Genomic DNA, 14,692 nt, shown 5'->3' on the forward strand with positions numbered 1-14,692 from the left:
TGCTGGCTTGACGGGGCAGTATAGTCTAAACTTTAGAGCTAGACCTTTCAGGAATGAAATTAGGAAATACTTCTACATGCAAAGGAATTCTGTTTCACAAATGACAACTGATGCTAGGTCAATCATTAATTTTAAATACATTTAAATAAATTGTATTGAAATACAATTTTAAGTACTTTGAGACAACTTATGAACGGTTGGTCTAGATAGGACAACGTGATCGGCGCAGGCTTGGAGGGCCCGAAGGACCTGTTCCTGTGCTTTGTTCTTTGTGATTGTGGAAGTTGCAATATAAATACAAGGTATGCTCTTCTTAAAAGTACAGAAGGAGGAGCTATTAATGGCGCCATCAAGAGACACCTACTTTGTAGTAATTTGCTTATTGATGTTCAGATCAGGTTCTCCAAGAACCACTTGGTTCCACGGACCTATTCATAAGTACCAGGTCAAACAAGAAAAAGCTCAACCACCTCAATGGCACCAGACCACTACCATTAGTATCCTAGGAACCAGATCAGATCAGATTGAATAGGATCAGCCACATTAATGGTGCAATACAAAAGCAGGACAGACACCAAGTACTCTGTGACAAGTGGTTTTTTTTTGCCAAGCTCTTCAAAGCCTCTTCACCACAACAAGGTTCAGGTCAGCAATATGATGCAATGCCCATCACTCGTCTGGATGGATACAGCTGCTACACTACTCAAGAAATTCAACACCATCCAGACAGAGAGGTTCACTTGATTTGTGCCCGTCTCTCGACTCAATGTCTAGCCTGTTACCATAAAAACTGTCATACATATTATCTATAAGATGTAAAAACCTATGGAATTACTTCTACAGGTAATATGGCATTGTGGTGATAACAGAGACTTGGATTTTGTTAAAGGCAGAATTGAGTACTGTACTGAATATTCCTGAATACAAGGTGTTCAGAAAAGATACACACATACGAACATACATATGAATTAGGAGCAGAAGATGGAGACGGACAAGAAACAGGAGACGCAATGATAAAAAATATTATAATGTTGGAGAGAGAGGAGAGGGCGTTATTCTTTTTAATTAAGAGTCATCAACCCAATATCTATCATATGGCCCCCTATGTCGGTGTTTTCATCTGACTCTTTTTAACATATTCATCATCCAGGGAGCACAGGCTTTGGCTGCCCAACTCCTCTTCCAGCTTGTGCAAACGTACCTTGACTGCACCTGAAACCTCACCTCTTTAAAGGCAGGCCATTGTTCTACTACATTTTGCCTGCCAATTTTTGATTCCAATTTAACTGGGACAGATTTGTTCTCAACCCACTGAAAATGGCTCTCCCCCTCCTAAAATATTTCTACTTTATATTGCTCCTTGTCCTTTTCCATGACTAACTTAAACCTTATAAAACTATGATCACTTGTTCATTAAATGTTCCCAAACTGAAACCTGATCCACTTCATTCCCCAACACCAGAGACAGAGCAAAGCAACTACAGGCCAGTCAGTTTAACCTCAGTAATTGCTTTGAGAAATTGCAATATTAAGTTATCAGACAAATGTGGATTAAAGGAAAATCATATTTAACTAACTTGATTTATAGAATCATAAAACCCTATAGCACAGGAGGCCATTCGGCCCATCGAGTCTGTACCAACCACAATCCCACCCGAGGCTATCCCCATAACCCCATGCATTTACCCTAGCTAGTCCCTCTGACACTAATGGGCAATTTAGCATGGCCAATCCACCTAACCTGCACATCTCTGGATTGTGGGAGGAAACCGGAACACCCGGAGGAAACCCACGCAGACATGGGGAGAACGTGCAGACTCTGCATAGACAGTGACCCAAACCAGGAATTGAACTCTGGGTCCGTGGCACTGTGAGGCAGCAGTGCTAACAACTGTGTTACCGTGCTGCCCCAGTTGGAAGAGGTAACAGAGTTGATGGGGGTAATGCAGATGATGTGGTTGAAATGGACTTCCAAAAGGCATTTAATAAAAGTGTCACATGATAGTTCACACCCAAGGAATAAAAGGGAAAGTGACAGCATGGTACAAAGTTGGCTGAGTGACAGGAAACAGTAGTAATGACCAAAAACAATAATGCTGGAAATACTTTAGGTCAGACAGCATCTGTGAAAAGAGAAACAGAGTTAATGCCACAGATCACTGATCTTTCATCTAAACTGGGAAGATAAAGAAATGGAAAATATGGGGTTGGACAAAGAAAAGTATAGCACAGAAACAGGCCCTTCGGTCCTCCAAGCCTGTGCCGATCACGATGCCCTAACTAAAAAAACCTCTGCCCTTACTTGGTCCGTATCTCTCTATTCTCTCCCTATTCATGTACCCACCCAGATGCCTGTAGCAAGACTAATGTTGCTGATGTGCCTGCGTGTTCCAGGCACCCACCATTCTCTGCGTGAAAAACGTCCTCCACACATCGCCCTTAAACTTTCCCCCTCTCACCTTGAACCTGTGTCCCCTTATAATTGACACTTCCACCCTGGGAAAAAGCTTCTGACAATCCACCCTATCATTGCCCCTGATAATTTTGTAGACCTCTATCAGGTCTCCCCTCAGCCTCCATCTTTCCAGTGAAAACAATCAAAGTTTATTCAACCTCTCCTCAGAATCAATGTCCGGTGCAGGCAACATCCTGGTGAACCTTCTTTGTGCTCTCTCCAAAGCTTCCATGTCCTTCTGGTAGTGTGGTGACATATGCCTTCTTAAATCACTTTGGCCACCTATTTTACCACTTTTAGGGAACTGTGGACCTGCATGTCCAGATCCCTCTGTACATTAATGCTCCTAAGGGTTCTGCCATTTACAGAATGGCAGAATGGAAGAACTAAAGCAAAGGGTAGAAGATAGGAAAGATCAAACAACAAGAGTCACTCAGAGTCAGAGTTATACCGCACAGAAAAGGCCCTTCGGTCCATCGAGTCTGCACCAACAATAACTACCACTAAAGTTGCGCTAATCCCATTTTCTGGCATTTGCCCCATATCTTTGAATGTTATGATATTTCAAACGCTCATCTAAATACTTAAGATTTTATGATTTCTGACCTCCATTACCTTCCCAGGCAGTGCATCCCAGACTCTCACCGTCCTCGGAGTAAAAATGTTTTTTCTCAAATTCTCTCTGAATCTCCTGCCCCTCACACTAAAACCATGCCCCCTCATGATTGACTCCTCAACTGAGGGAAACAGCTGCTTCCTATTCACCCTGTCCATACCCCTCAATCTTATACACCTCAATCAGCCTTCTCTGCTCTAAAGAAAACAATCTAAGCCTATCCAGTCTCTCCTTATAGATCAAAAGCTGCATCCCAGGCAACATCCTGGTGAACCTCCTCTGTATCCCCTCTACTGCAGTCACATCCTTCCTATAGTGAGGTGACCAGAACTGCAACAGCACTCCAGCTGTGGCCTAAGCAAGTTCTGTACAGCTCTAACATTATCTCCTTGCTCTTTTACTCTATACCACGACTGATAAAAGTGTCCGAAATGACTTCTCAACTACCCTGTTCACCTGTTCTGCCGCCTTCAAGGATCTGTGAATAAGTACCTCAAGATCCACAAGTTCCTCTTGAGCTTACTAGCTTCCTATCATTCATTAAATACTCCCTCGTCTTGTTACTTCTTCAAAAATGCATTACCTTGCATTTATCAGAGTTCAATACCATCTGCCACTGCTCTGCCCATCTGACTAACACACCTACATCTTCCTGTAACCTATGACATTCTTCTTCACTGTTGACCATCTAACCAATCTTGGTGTCATCTGCAAATTTACTTATCATTCCCCCCACATTCATAGAAATCATAGAAACTCAACAGTGCAGAAGGAGGCCATTCAGCCCATCGAGTCTGCACCGACAACAATCCCACCCTAGGCCCTATCTCCACAACCCCACACATTTACTCCGCTAACCACTCGAATCTACATATCCTGGGACACCATGGGCAATTTAGCATGGTAAGAAGTTTCAGAACACCAGATTAAAGTCCAACAGGTCTATTTGGTAGCATAAGCTTTCAGAGCGCTGCTCCTTCATCAGGTGAGTGGGAGTTCTGTTCACAAACAGGGCATGTAAAGACACAAACACAATTTAGCTTGGCCAATCAACCTAACCCGCACATCTTTGGCCTGTGGGAGGAAACCGGAGTAAACCCACACAAACATGGGGAGAACGTGCAAATTCCACACAGACAATGACCCAAGCCATGGATCGAACCCCGGGTCACTGGAGCTGTGAGGCAGCTGTGCTAACCACTGTCCCACCATGCCGCTTATCTATATTATTTATGTGTGTAACAATAAGGGACCAGCACTGATCCTTGAGGTACACCACTGGATATCGGCCTCCAAACAGCCTTCTACCCTTTGTATCCTACAAATAAGACAGTTTCTGATCCATCATGCCAAGTTTTCCTGAATTCCATGTGCTTCAACGTTCTCAATCAGTCTCCCATGTGGGACCTTGTCAAAGGTTTTGCTAAGATCCATATGAAGTACATCAACTGCATTTCCCTCACCCATACACTTGATAACATTTTCAAAAAATTCCATCATATTTGTTAAGCATGACCTCCCTCTGACAAAGCCATGCTGACTATCCCTGATCAACCCATGCTTTTCCAAGTGGAGATTAATTCTCTCCTTCAGAATTTTCTCCAATAGTTTTCCGCCCACTGATGTGAGACTCACCGATCTATATTTCCCTGGTTTATCTCTACCACCCTTCTTGAAAAGTGGAACCATATTAGCTGTCCTCCATTCGTCTGGCACTTACCCGTGGCCAGAAAGGGACTTAAAAATTTGCATCAGAGCCCCTGCAATTTTCTGCCTCGCCTCCCAAGCAGCCTGGAATGCAATTCATCCAGACCTGTAGGTTTGTCCATTTTTAATCCCATCAGAGCCTCCAATACCTCCTCACTTCCTATGTCAAACTGCTCAAGGTCCTCTCAGTCCCTTTCCCTGAATTCTGTATCTACGTCCCTCTTCGCCTGAGTGAAGGCCGATGAGGAGTATTCATTTAACAACCTTCCAATATCCTGTAGCTTCACACACAGATTGCCTCCTTGGTCTCTAATGGGCCCTACTCTTTTCCTGCTTAATCTCTTTCCCTTTATTTATAAATATCTTAGGATTCTCCATAATCTGGTTTGCAAGTCCTTTTTCATGCCCGCTTTTTGCTCTTTTTACTGCTTTATTAAGTTCCCTATATTCTTCTAAGGCTGCAGCTTGAGCTCCCTTTGGACTTGCTAAAAGCCTTTCTTTCTGTTCTTCCTTATCCAGTTCTGAATTGTCCTAGAGACCCCTGAACTTATTTACTCTCCCCATTTCCTTTTTGAGTGCCCCCCCTCCCCCCACTGCTCTGCGGTAGGCTTTTCCGTGAGGAGCTATTCCCATTCAGCTTTGGCCAGATCCTGCCTCATTTTAATAAAGTCTGCCTTCCTCCAAACCAAAGCCATCTTTTACAGGCCATCTTTCTCGTTGCCCATAACAAACTTGAACCATACTACGTTGTGGGTGCTATCACTGAAATGCTCCCCCACTGCCACATTGAACACTTGTCCGGCTTCATTCCCCAGACCAGCTCCAACACTGCTCCATCCCTGGTTGGGCCTTCTACATATTGATGCAAAACATTCCCCTGAATACACTGGTGGTGCAAGATCAAAGAAAATGATAATATGACAAGTAAAAAAAAAGATTGTCTAGAAGTGTGAATGGTAGAGTCAAAGTAGCTGCTGTCTGAAAGAGAGACACAGAAAAACAGGACAGCAAAACTAAAACCAGCAAAGGAAAAGAAAACAAAATGGGGGAAAGAGGTGGTACAGCCTGAAATTGTTCAACTCAATCCAGAGTCTGGAAGGCTGAAAGTGCCTAATCGAAAGAGCTGTTCCTTTAGCTTGCCTTGAGCTTCATTCAAACACTGCAGGGGCCAAAGACAGAATGGTCAGAGTGTGATGCAAGGTACAGAATTAAAATGACTTGGGAGTCATACTTGTGCACTAAATGGAGTGGTCATGAAAACTGGTTTGGTCTCTCCTGTGTAGAGCAGAAAGTATCATGGGCAGCAAATATGAGCAGCATGATGGCACAGTAGTTAGCACTGCTGCCTCACAGCACCGTGGGTGTGGTTCAATTCAGGCCTCGTGTCACTGCCTGTGTGGAGTTTGCACATTCTCCCCGTGTCTGCATCGGGTTTCCTCTAGGTGCTCCAGTTTTGTCCCACACTCCAAAGATGTGCGGGTTAGGGTGATTGGCTATGCTAAATTAAGCCCAGTGTCAGAAGGATTAGCAGGGTAAATATGTGGGGTTATTTGATTTGGTTTATTATTGTCACATATATTGGCATACAGTGAAAAGTATTGTTTCTTGCGCACTATACAGACAAAGCGTACCGTTCATAGAGAAGGAAACGAGAGAGAGCAGAATGTAGTGTTACAATCATAGCTAGAGCGTAGAGAAAGATCAACTTCGTACGAGGTAGGTCCATTCAAAAGTCTGACAGCAGCAGGGAAGAAGCTGTTCTTGAGTCGGTTGGTACGTGACCTCAGACTTTTGTATCTTTTTCCCAAAGGAAGAAGGTGGAAGAGAGAATGCCCGGGGTGTGTGGGGTCCTTAATTATGCTGGCTGCTTTGCCGAGGCAGCGTGAAGTATAGACAGAGTCAACAGATGGGAGGCTGGTTTGCGTGATGGATTGGGCTACATTCACGACCTTTTGTAGTTCCTTCGGTCTTGGGCAGAGAAGGAGCCATACCAAACTGTGATACAACCAGAAAGAATGCTTTCTATGGTGCATCTGTAAATGTTGGTGAGAGTCGTGGTTGACATGCCAAATTTCCTTAGTCTTCTGAGAAAGTAGAGGTGTTGGTGGGCTTTCTTAACTATAGTGTTGCTAAGGAGGGGTTATCTGGACACCTAAAAACTTGAAGCTGTCGACCCTTTCTACTTAGTCCCCATTGATGTAGACAGGGGCATATTCTCCTTTACGCTTCCTGAAGTCAATGACAATCTCCTTTGTTTTGTTGACATTGAGGGAGATTATTGTTGCCGCACCAATTCACCAGATTCTCTGTCGCTTTCCTGTACTGTGTCTCGTCATTGTTTGAGATCCAACCCACTACGGTGGTGTTGTCAGCAGCCTTGAAAATCGAATTGGAGAGGAATTTGGCCACACAGTCATAGGTGTATAAGGAGTATAGTAGGGGGCTGTGAACACAGCTTTGTGGGACACCGGTGTTGAGGATGATCGTGGAGGTGTTGTTGCCTATCCTTACTGATTATGGTCTGTGAGTTAGGAAGTCCAGGATCCAGTCACAAAAGGAGGTGCCGAGGCCCCGGCCAAGGAGTTGTAGTCAATAAATCGGAGTCTGACATAAGGTGTCTTTGTTATCTAGGTGTTCCAGGGTTGAGTGCAGGGCCAGGGAGATGGCGTCTGCTGTGGACTTGTTGCGGCGGTAGGCAACTGTAGTGGATCCAGGTAGTCCGGAGGGCTGGAATTGATTCGTGCTGTGACTAGCCTTTCAAAGCACTTCATAATGATGGATGTAAGAGCCACCGGCCGATAGTCATTAAGGCACGCTGCTTGGTTTTTCTTGGGTACCGGGATGATGGCCATCTTCCTGAAGCAGAAAGGGATCTAAGATTGTTGTAAAGAGAGGCTGAAGATGTTTGCGAATACCCCAGCCAGCTCATCCGTGCAGAATCTGAGTGCTCATCCGGGTACCCCATCCGGGCCAGTCACTTTCCGTGTGTTGACCTTCGAGAAAGCTGCTCTGACATCTGCAATGGTGACCCCAGATATAGGTTCATCCAGGGCTTCCAGGGAGGAGGACATGCTCTCGCTGACCTCTTGCTCAAAACGGGCATAGAATCTATTGAGCTCATCAGGGAGGGGTGCGTTGGAGCTGGCGATTTTACATGCCTTCATCTTGTAGCCTGTTATGTCTTGCAGACCTTGCCATTGTCGGCAAGGGTCGGTGTGGCTAGCCTGGGACTCTAGCTTGGTCCGGTACTGTCTTCTGGCATCTTTGATGGATCTCCTTAGATTGTATCTGGATTTCTTGTAGAGGTCAGGGTCACCTAACTTGAATGCCTCAGACCTAGACTTCAGCAAGCAGTGGATATCCCTGTTCATCCATGGTTTCTGGCTGGGAAACACACGGATTTGCTTCTTTGGCACACAGTCTTCTACACACTTACTAATGAAGTCAGTTACTGTAGTGGTGTACTCGTTCAGGCTGGTTGCAGAGCTTTTAAATACTGACCAATCCACTGACTCCAAGCAGCTTCGTAGGAGATCATCTGATTCCACAGACCAACATTGCATGACTTTCTTTGATGGATTCTCTCGCTTCAGTTTTTGCTTCTAAGCTGGGAGCAGGAGCACAGCCTTGTGGTCTGATTTGCCAAAGTGTGGGCGGGCGATCGAGCAGTCCGTATATTTGATATTTGTGTAGCAGTCTCGGATGTTTGGGCCTCTGGTGGAATAGGAGACGTGTTGGTGGTAACTTGGTAGTACGCTCTTGAGCTTGGCCTGATTGAATCTCTGGAAAACAAGCTAGATGAACTTAGAGCCAGATTCACTTTCCAAAGAGAACTGAGGGACTGCTGTGTACTCTGTTTCATGGAGACATGGCTCACTCCTGCTTCACCGGACAGTGTCCTACAACCAGAGGGCTTCTCAATCCATCGAATGGACTGTACAGCGGCCTCAGGCAGGGTTATGGGGACAGGGGCATGGGATTCTTGTTGGTGGGCTCGATGGGCCAAATGGCCTTCTTCTGCACTGTAGGGATTCTATGATTCTGTCTGCTCAGTATTACTATTCGCCGTCTCGTGCTGCTCAGCCAATTTCTGCATCAGGTCAATAATTTGCCTGCATTTGCCTTCATTTTCATCAACTTTAGCTCCAATGAGGAATTTTAATGAATGCCTTCTGGGAGTCCATAGTAAGAACATCCAATGACATTACCCTGTACACAACTTGAGTCACTCCATAATAGCAAGCAAGCCAAGATACTAACTTAGATACAATAGAAGGGCACGTAGCCACATCAAACACACCTTACAATGAATTGCTAACCTCACTAAAGTTCAGCACAGAGCTTTCATGCTAAACTGAAAAGATGCTATTTAAGAACCTAAGGAATCTAACAAAAGCAGATCACAACAAACTTCAGTACCTCTACCACTTCCATGACATTGACTTTTTTTATTCATTTATGTGGGAGTTGCTGACTAGGGCAGAATTTATTGTCCATCTTTAGTTGCCCTACAGAAGATGATGGTAGGTTGCCTTCTTGAACCACTGCAATACCCGAGGTATAGGTACACCCACAGTGCTGTTAGGGAGGGAGTTCCAGGATTTTGACCCAGCGGCAGTGCAGAAACAACAATATATTTCCAAGTCAGGATGGTGAGTGGCTTGGAGGGGAACCTCCAGGTGGTGGTGTTCTCAGGTATCTGCTGCTGTTGTCCTTCTAGATCAGTGGTTCCCAAAGGGTGCGGCGCGCCACACTGGTGCGGCAAGAGAGGATGGCAAGTGAGGGGGGAAGATTCAAGGACAATCAAAGAAACATTTAAACATGGATTAGATATTTTTCCAAAGTGATTTTTTTATACTTTCTGGATGTCCCATGATCATATTATAAAGTAGTTGTGTTCTATGTTATGAATCAAGCACTGCTAGGAGTTGTTTTTTTTTGTTTTTGAATGTATTTATCATCAATAAAAAATCGGTGTGGCGCGAGCAAATTTTTATTCTGAAAGTGCAGCCCAGTGAAAAAAGTTTGGGAACCACTGTTCTAGATGGTAACGGTTGTGGGTTGGGAAGGTGCTGTCTAAGGAACCTTGATGAGTTCCTGCAGTGTATCTTGTAGATGGTAAACACGGATGCCACTGTTCATCGGTGGTGGAGGGATTGAATGCTTGTGGAAGGGGTAGCAATCAAGTAGGTTGCTTTGTCCTGGATGGTGTTGAATTTCTTGAGCGGTGTTGAGTTTCTTGAGCATTGTTGGAGCTGCACTCATCCACTGTTGATGACCCCTTCCACCACTTCGCTGATGATTGAGAGTTGACTGATGGGGCAGTAATTGGCCAGGTCAGATTTGTCTTGTTTCTTGTGTACAGGACATACTTGGGCAATTTTCCACATTGCCAGGTAGATGCTAGTGTTGCAGCTGTACTGGAAGAGCTTGGCTATGGGCGTCACAAGTTCTGGAGCACACATCTTCAAGGCTATTACCATAGCCTTTGCAGTATCCTGTGCCTTCAGCATTTTTTGATATCATGTGAATGAACTGAATTGGCTGAAGACTGGTGTCTGTGATGCTGGGGACTTCTGGAGGAGGCCAAGATGGATCATTCATTGGGCACTTCTGGCTGAAGATTGTTGCAAATGCTTCAGCCTTATCGAAGCAAAGATTTTCCAGTTCAGTAATCATAATGAGAGCCAACTGGTAGTACAACAATTGACGTTTATATTGCATCTTTAATATAATGTGTCCCAAGGTGACTTACAAGCTATTTTAGAACTGAATTCAATTTTGAGCATCCAAAGAGACATCAGACCAAATGATCAAAAATTTGTCCACGGGATAGATTTCTGAGAGAAACTTAGAGGAATACAGTTGTCCAGGTTGATGGTGGGACCACAATTGGAGCGCTGTATATATACTTTGTTTTAATCTAGGCTAATGCATTGCTATTTTGCCCTTGGGTTTTGCAGTGTCACACTCAGTCAAACGCTGTCTTGATGTGAAGGGCAGTCACCCTCACCTTATCTCGGGTTCAGCTCTTTATAACACTGGTTCAAACATGGACTAATGAGGTCAGGAGTCGAGTGTCCCGGCGGAACCCAAACTGAGCATCAGTGAGCAGGTTATTGCAAAGCAAGCGCTGCTTGATAGCACTGTTGATGATCCCTTCGTCACTTTACCAATGATTGAAAGTAGACCGATGGGGTGGTAACTGGCTGGGTTGGATTTGTCCTGCTTTTTATATGAGGTCATATTTGTACAATTTTCCAGATTACCAGACACGTTAGTACAGTTGCTGTACTGGAACAGCTTGGCTAGGAGCACAAGTTCTAGGCTATCAGAATATTGTCAGGGCCCAAAGCTGTATCCAGTGCCTTGAGCCATTTATTGATATCAATTGGAGGGAATTGAATTGACTGAAGGCTAGCATCTGCTATACTGGGGATGTCCGATGAAAGCCGGCTTGAATCATTCTGGTTGAAGATTGCAAATGTTTCAGCCTTCTGTAGCCTGATGGGTATTCATAAAACCCCCAGCAAAGTGAAGACACCAGCAAAGCCTGATGGTTAAAAGAGCTAACTCTAAATCAGGCTAAGTACTGTGGGAACAGCAAAGAACAGGATGTGCAGCTATGGAACAAACATGGGAACTGATTGCACAGTGACTGTTGCTATGCCTGAACACAGTGATTGAACACAGATTATGTTTTGTCTTCCTGAGAGAATTACGATCTCCTGACAAAGGCACGACTCTCAGCTTTCATAACCAAAAAGCTAAGGGGAACAGCTGCTCCCTATCCACCCTGTCCATGTCCCTCATAATCTTGAACTCCTCAATCAGGTCGCCCCTCAATCTTCTCTGCTCCAACGAAAACAACCCAAGCCTACCCAACCTCTCTTCATGACTTAAATGTTCCATCACAGGCAGCATCCTGGTGAATCTCTTCTGCACCCCCATGTCCTTATAATGTGGCGACCAGAACTGCACACAGTACTCCAGCTGTGGCCTCACCAAAGTTCTATACAACTCCATCATAACCTCTCTGCTTTTGTAATCTATACCCCGATTGATAAAGGCGAGTGTGCCATATACCTTTTTCACCACCCTATTTACCTGCCTTTCCACCTTAAAAGGTCTATGGACAAATATGCCACGGTCCCTTTGTTCTTCGGAACTTCCCAGTGTCAGACCTTTCATAGTATACATCCTTGTCAAATTACTCCTTCCAAAGTGCATCACCTCACACTTTTCAGGGTTAAATTCCATCTGCCACTTATCTGCCCATTTGACCATCTCGTCTATATTTTCCTGTAACTCAAGACACTCGACCCCACTGTTAACCACCCGGCCAATCTTTGAGTCATCGGCAAACTTATTGATCCAATGTCATTTATGTAAATGACGAACAATAGGGGGCCCAGCACAGTTTCCTATGGTACACCTTTGGTCACTAGTCTCCAGTCACTAAAGCAGCCATCTGTTACCACCATCTGTCTCCTACCGCTAAGCCAATTATGTATTCACCTTGTCAGATCACCCTGTATCCCATGTGCATTAGCCTTCTTAATTCGTCTCCCATGTCAAAGGCTTTGCTGAAATCCATGTAAACTACATCAACCGCACTACCCTCATCCACACACTTGGTTACATGCTCAAAAACTTCAATCATATGTGTTCGGCATGACCTCCCTCTGACAAAACCATGCTGACTATCCCTGATCAAACCTTGCCCCTCCAAATGGAGATAGATTCTCTCCTTCAGAATCTTTTCCAGTAGTTTCTGAACCACAGATGAGAGACTCACTGGTCTGTAGTTCCCTGGCTTGTCTCTACAACCTTTCTTAAATAGTGGGACCACATTAGCTGTACTCCAGTCCTCTGGCACTTCCCCGGTGGCCAGGAAAGAATTAAAAATTTGGGTCAGAGCCCCTGCAATTTCCTCCCTTGCCTCCCACAACAACCTGAGACACAATTCATCCGGACATGGAGATTTGTCCACTTTTAAGCCGGCCAATACCTTGTCACTCCCTATGATAATTTTCTCTAGAGCCTCGCAGTCTCTCTCCCCGAGTTTCATAACTATCTCCTCATTCTCATGGGTGAAGACAGATGTGAAATATTCATTTAACACCCTGCCAATATCCTCTGCCTTCACCCACAGATTTCCCCCTTGGTCCCTTATGGGCCCTACTCTTTCCCTGGTTATCCTCTTCCCATTGATATACTTATAGAATATCTTAGGATTTTCCCTACTTTTACCAGCCAGAGCTTTCTCATATCCCCTCTTTGCTCTCCTAATTGATTTCTTAAGCTCCATCCTCACTTTCTGTACACCACTAATGTCTCCGCAGACTTACTCCCCTTATGCTTGTTAAAAGTATGCCATGAAACTTACAGTCCAGAGGACTCCCAGGGCAACTCCCTCCCAATTGTATACCACTGGAACCCCCACCTCTGCTGGAATGGTGATGGTGATGTCTGGGACATTGTCTGTAAGCACGGTGGCACAGTGGTTAGCACTGCTACCTCACAGCGCCAGGGACTCGGGTTCGGTTCCTGGTTTGGGTGACTGTGCAGAGTCTGCACATTCTCCCTACGTCCGCATGGGTTTCCTCCGGATGCTCTGGTTTCCTCCCACAGTCCAAAAGACGTGCTGGTTAGGTGCGTTGGCCATGCCAAATTCTCTGTGTGTATCTGAACAGGTGCCGGAGTGTGGCAACTAGGGGATTTTCACAGTAACTTTATTGCAGTGTTAATGTAAGCCGACTTGTGACACTAATAAATAAACTTGAAACTTAAAAGTTATGAATCTGGCTGTTGCTTGACTCTCTAAAACAGTTCAACACAAGCCTCCTAAATAAGGATACGAAACCAAACTAGACTAGCCATATGAATATTGTGGCTACAAGGTCAGATGTGAGTAATTCACCTCCTGATTCTCCAAAGTCTATCCACCATCTAAAAGGCACAAATGAGGTGCGAGATAGAATACTCTCCACTTGGCTGGATGAATGCAGCTCCAAAAGCGCTCCAGAAACTCAATACAAGCCAGAACAAACCATCCTGCTTGATTGGCAGCCCAACCACACCTTTCACTCCCTCAATCACCAATGCACATTGGCAGCAGAGTGTACCATCTACAAGATACACTGCAGCACCTTCCAAACTCTTAAGTTCAACCACTTAGAAAGACATGGGCAGCAGATGCAAGTTCCCTGCAAGTCTCACACCATCCTGACTTGAAATTATATTTACTAATAATAAATTATTTACTGGGTGAAAATCCTGAAACTCCCTTCCTAACAGCATCATGGGTGTTCCTACAACACAGATTGCATAGTTTCAAGAAGGCAGCACACCATCACCTTCTCAAGTGCAATTAGGAATAGACAATAAATGCTGGTCCAGCTAGCGACGCCCAGGTCCCATAAATGAACTGAAGTATCGGAAGATTTCAATTATTATTTTATACAATGCAGATGTACAGTAGAGTAAAGGTTCATTTTTTATTATGCAATTAAACAAAAAAGCCATGGTAGTGGTAGTTAGTAATGTTAATAGACAAGTAATCCAGAAGCCTGGGCTAATAATCCAAAATAAAAATCCAGTTTTTGTTTAAAGTGCAGAAATTAATAAGAAAACAAACTGGAGAAAATGAGAATGATCATAGACTATAAAATCCAATGCATTCACTAATGTACACCATTCAGTATGAAACAGCTATGCAGCAGTTCAGGATGATGATCCACCATCATTGCCCCAGGGCGACTAAAAATGGGCAGGAATGAAATGTTGGTCTGTCAGTGACACAATGCATAATTTGTGCATTTTGAGTTCAAAAGAAGAAAGCCATTAAGGTTTACGAGGCATGGCCGTCTAGGCAGATAAATAAAAGTTTCAAGAAATAACTTGCATTTATA

General features: G+C 44.4%; 1 protein-coding gene across 4 annotated transcripts in view; it reads right to left on the reverse strand.

The window, feature by feature from the left end:
• LOC144501121 (polyadenylate-binding protein-interacting protein 2-like) overlaps nt 1-14,692 on the reverse strand; it is a 104,021-nt gene that overhangs the window by 49,007 nt on the left and 40,322 nt on the right. The window lies entirely within an intron of this gene.

The sequence above is a fragment of the Mustelus asterias genome, chromosome 1 (assembly GCF_964213995.1).
Source record: "Mustelus asterias chromosome 1, sMusAst1.hap1.1, whole genome shotgun sequence".
In the NCBI taxonomy this organism is placed as follows: Eukaryota; Metazoa; Chordata; class Chondrichthyes; order Carcharhiniformes; family Triakidae; genus Mustelus; species Mustelus asterias.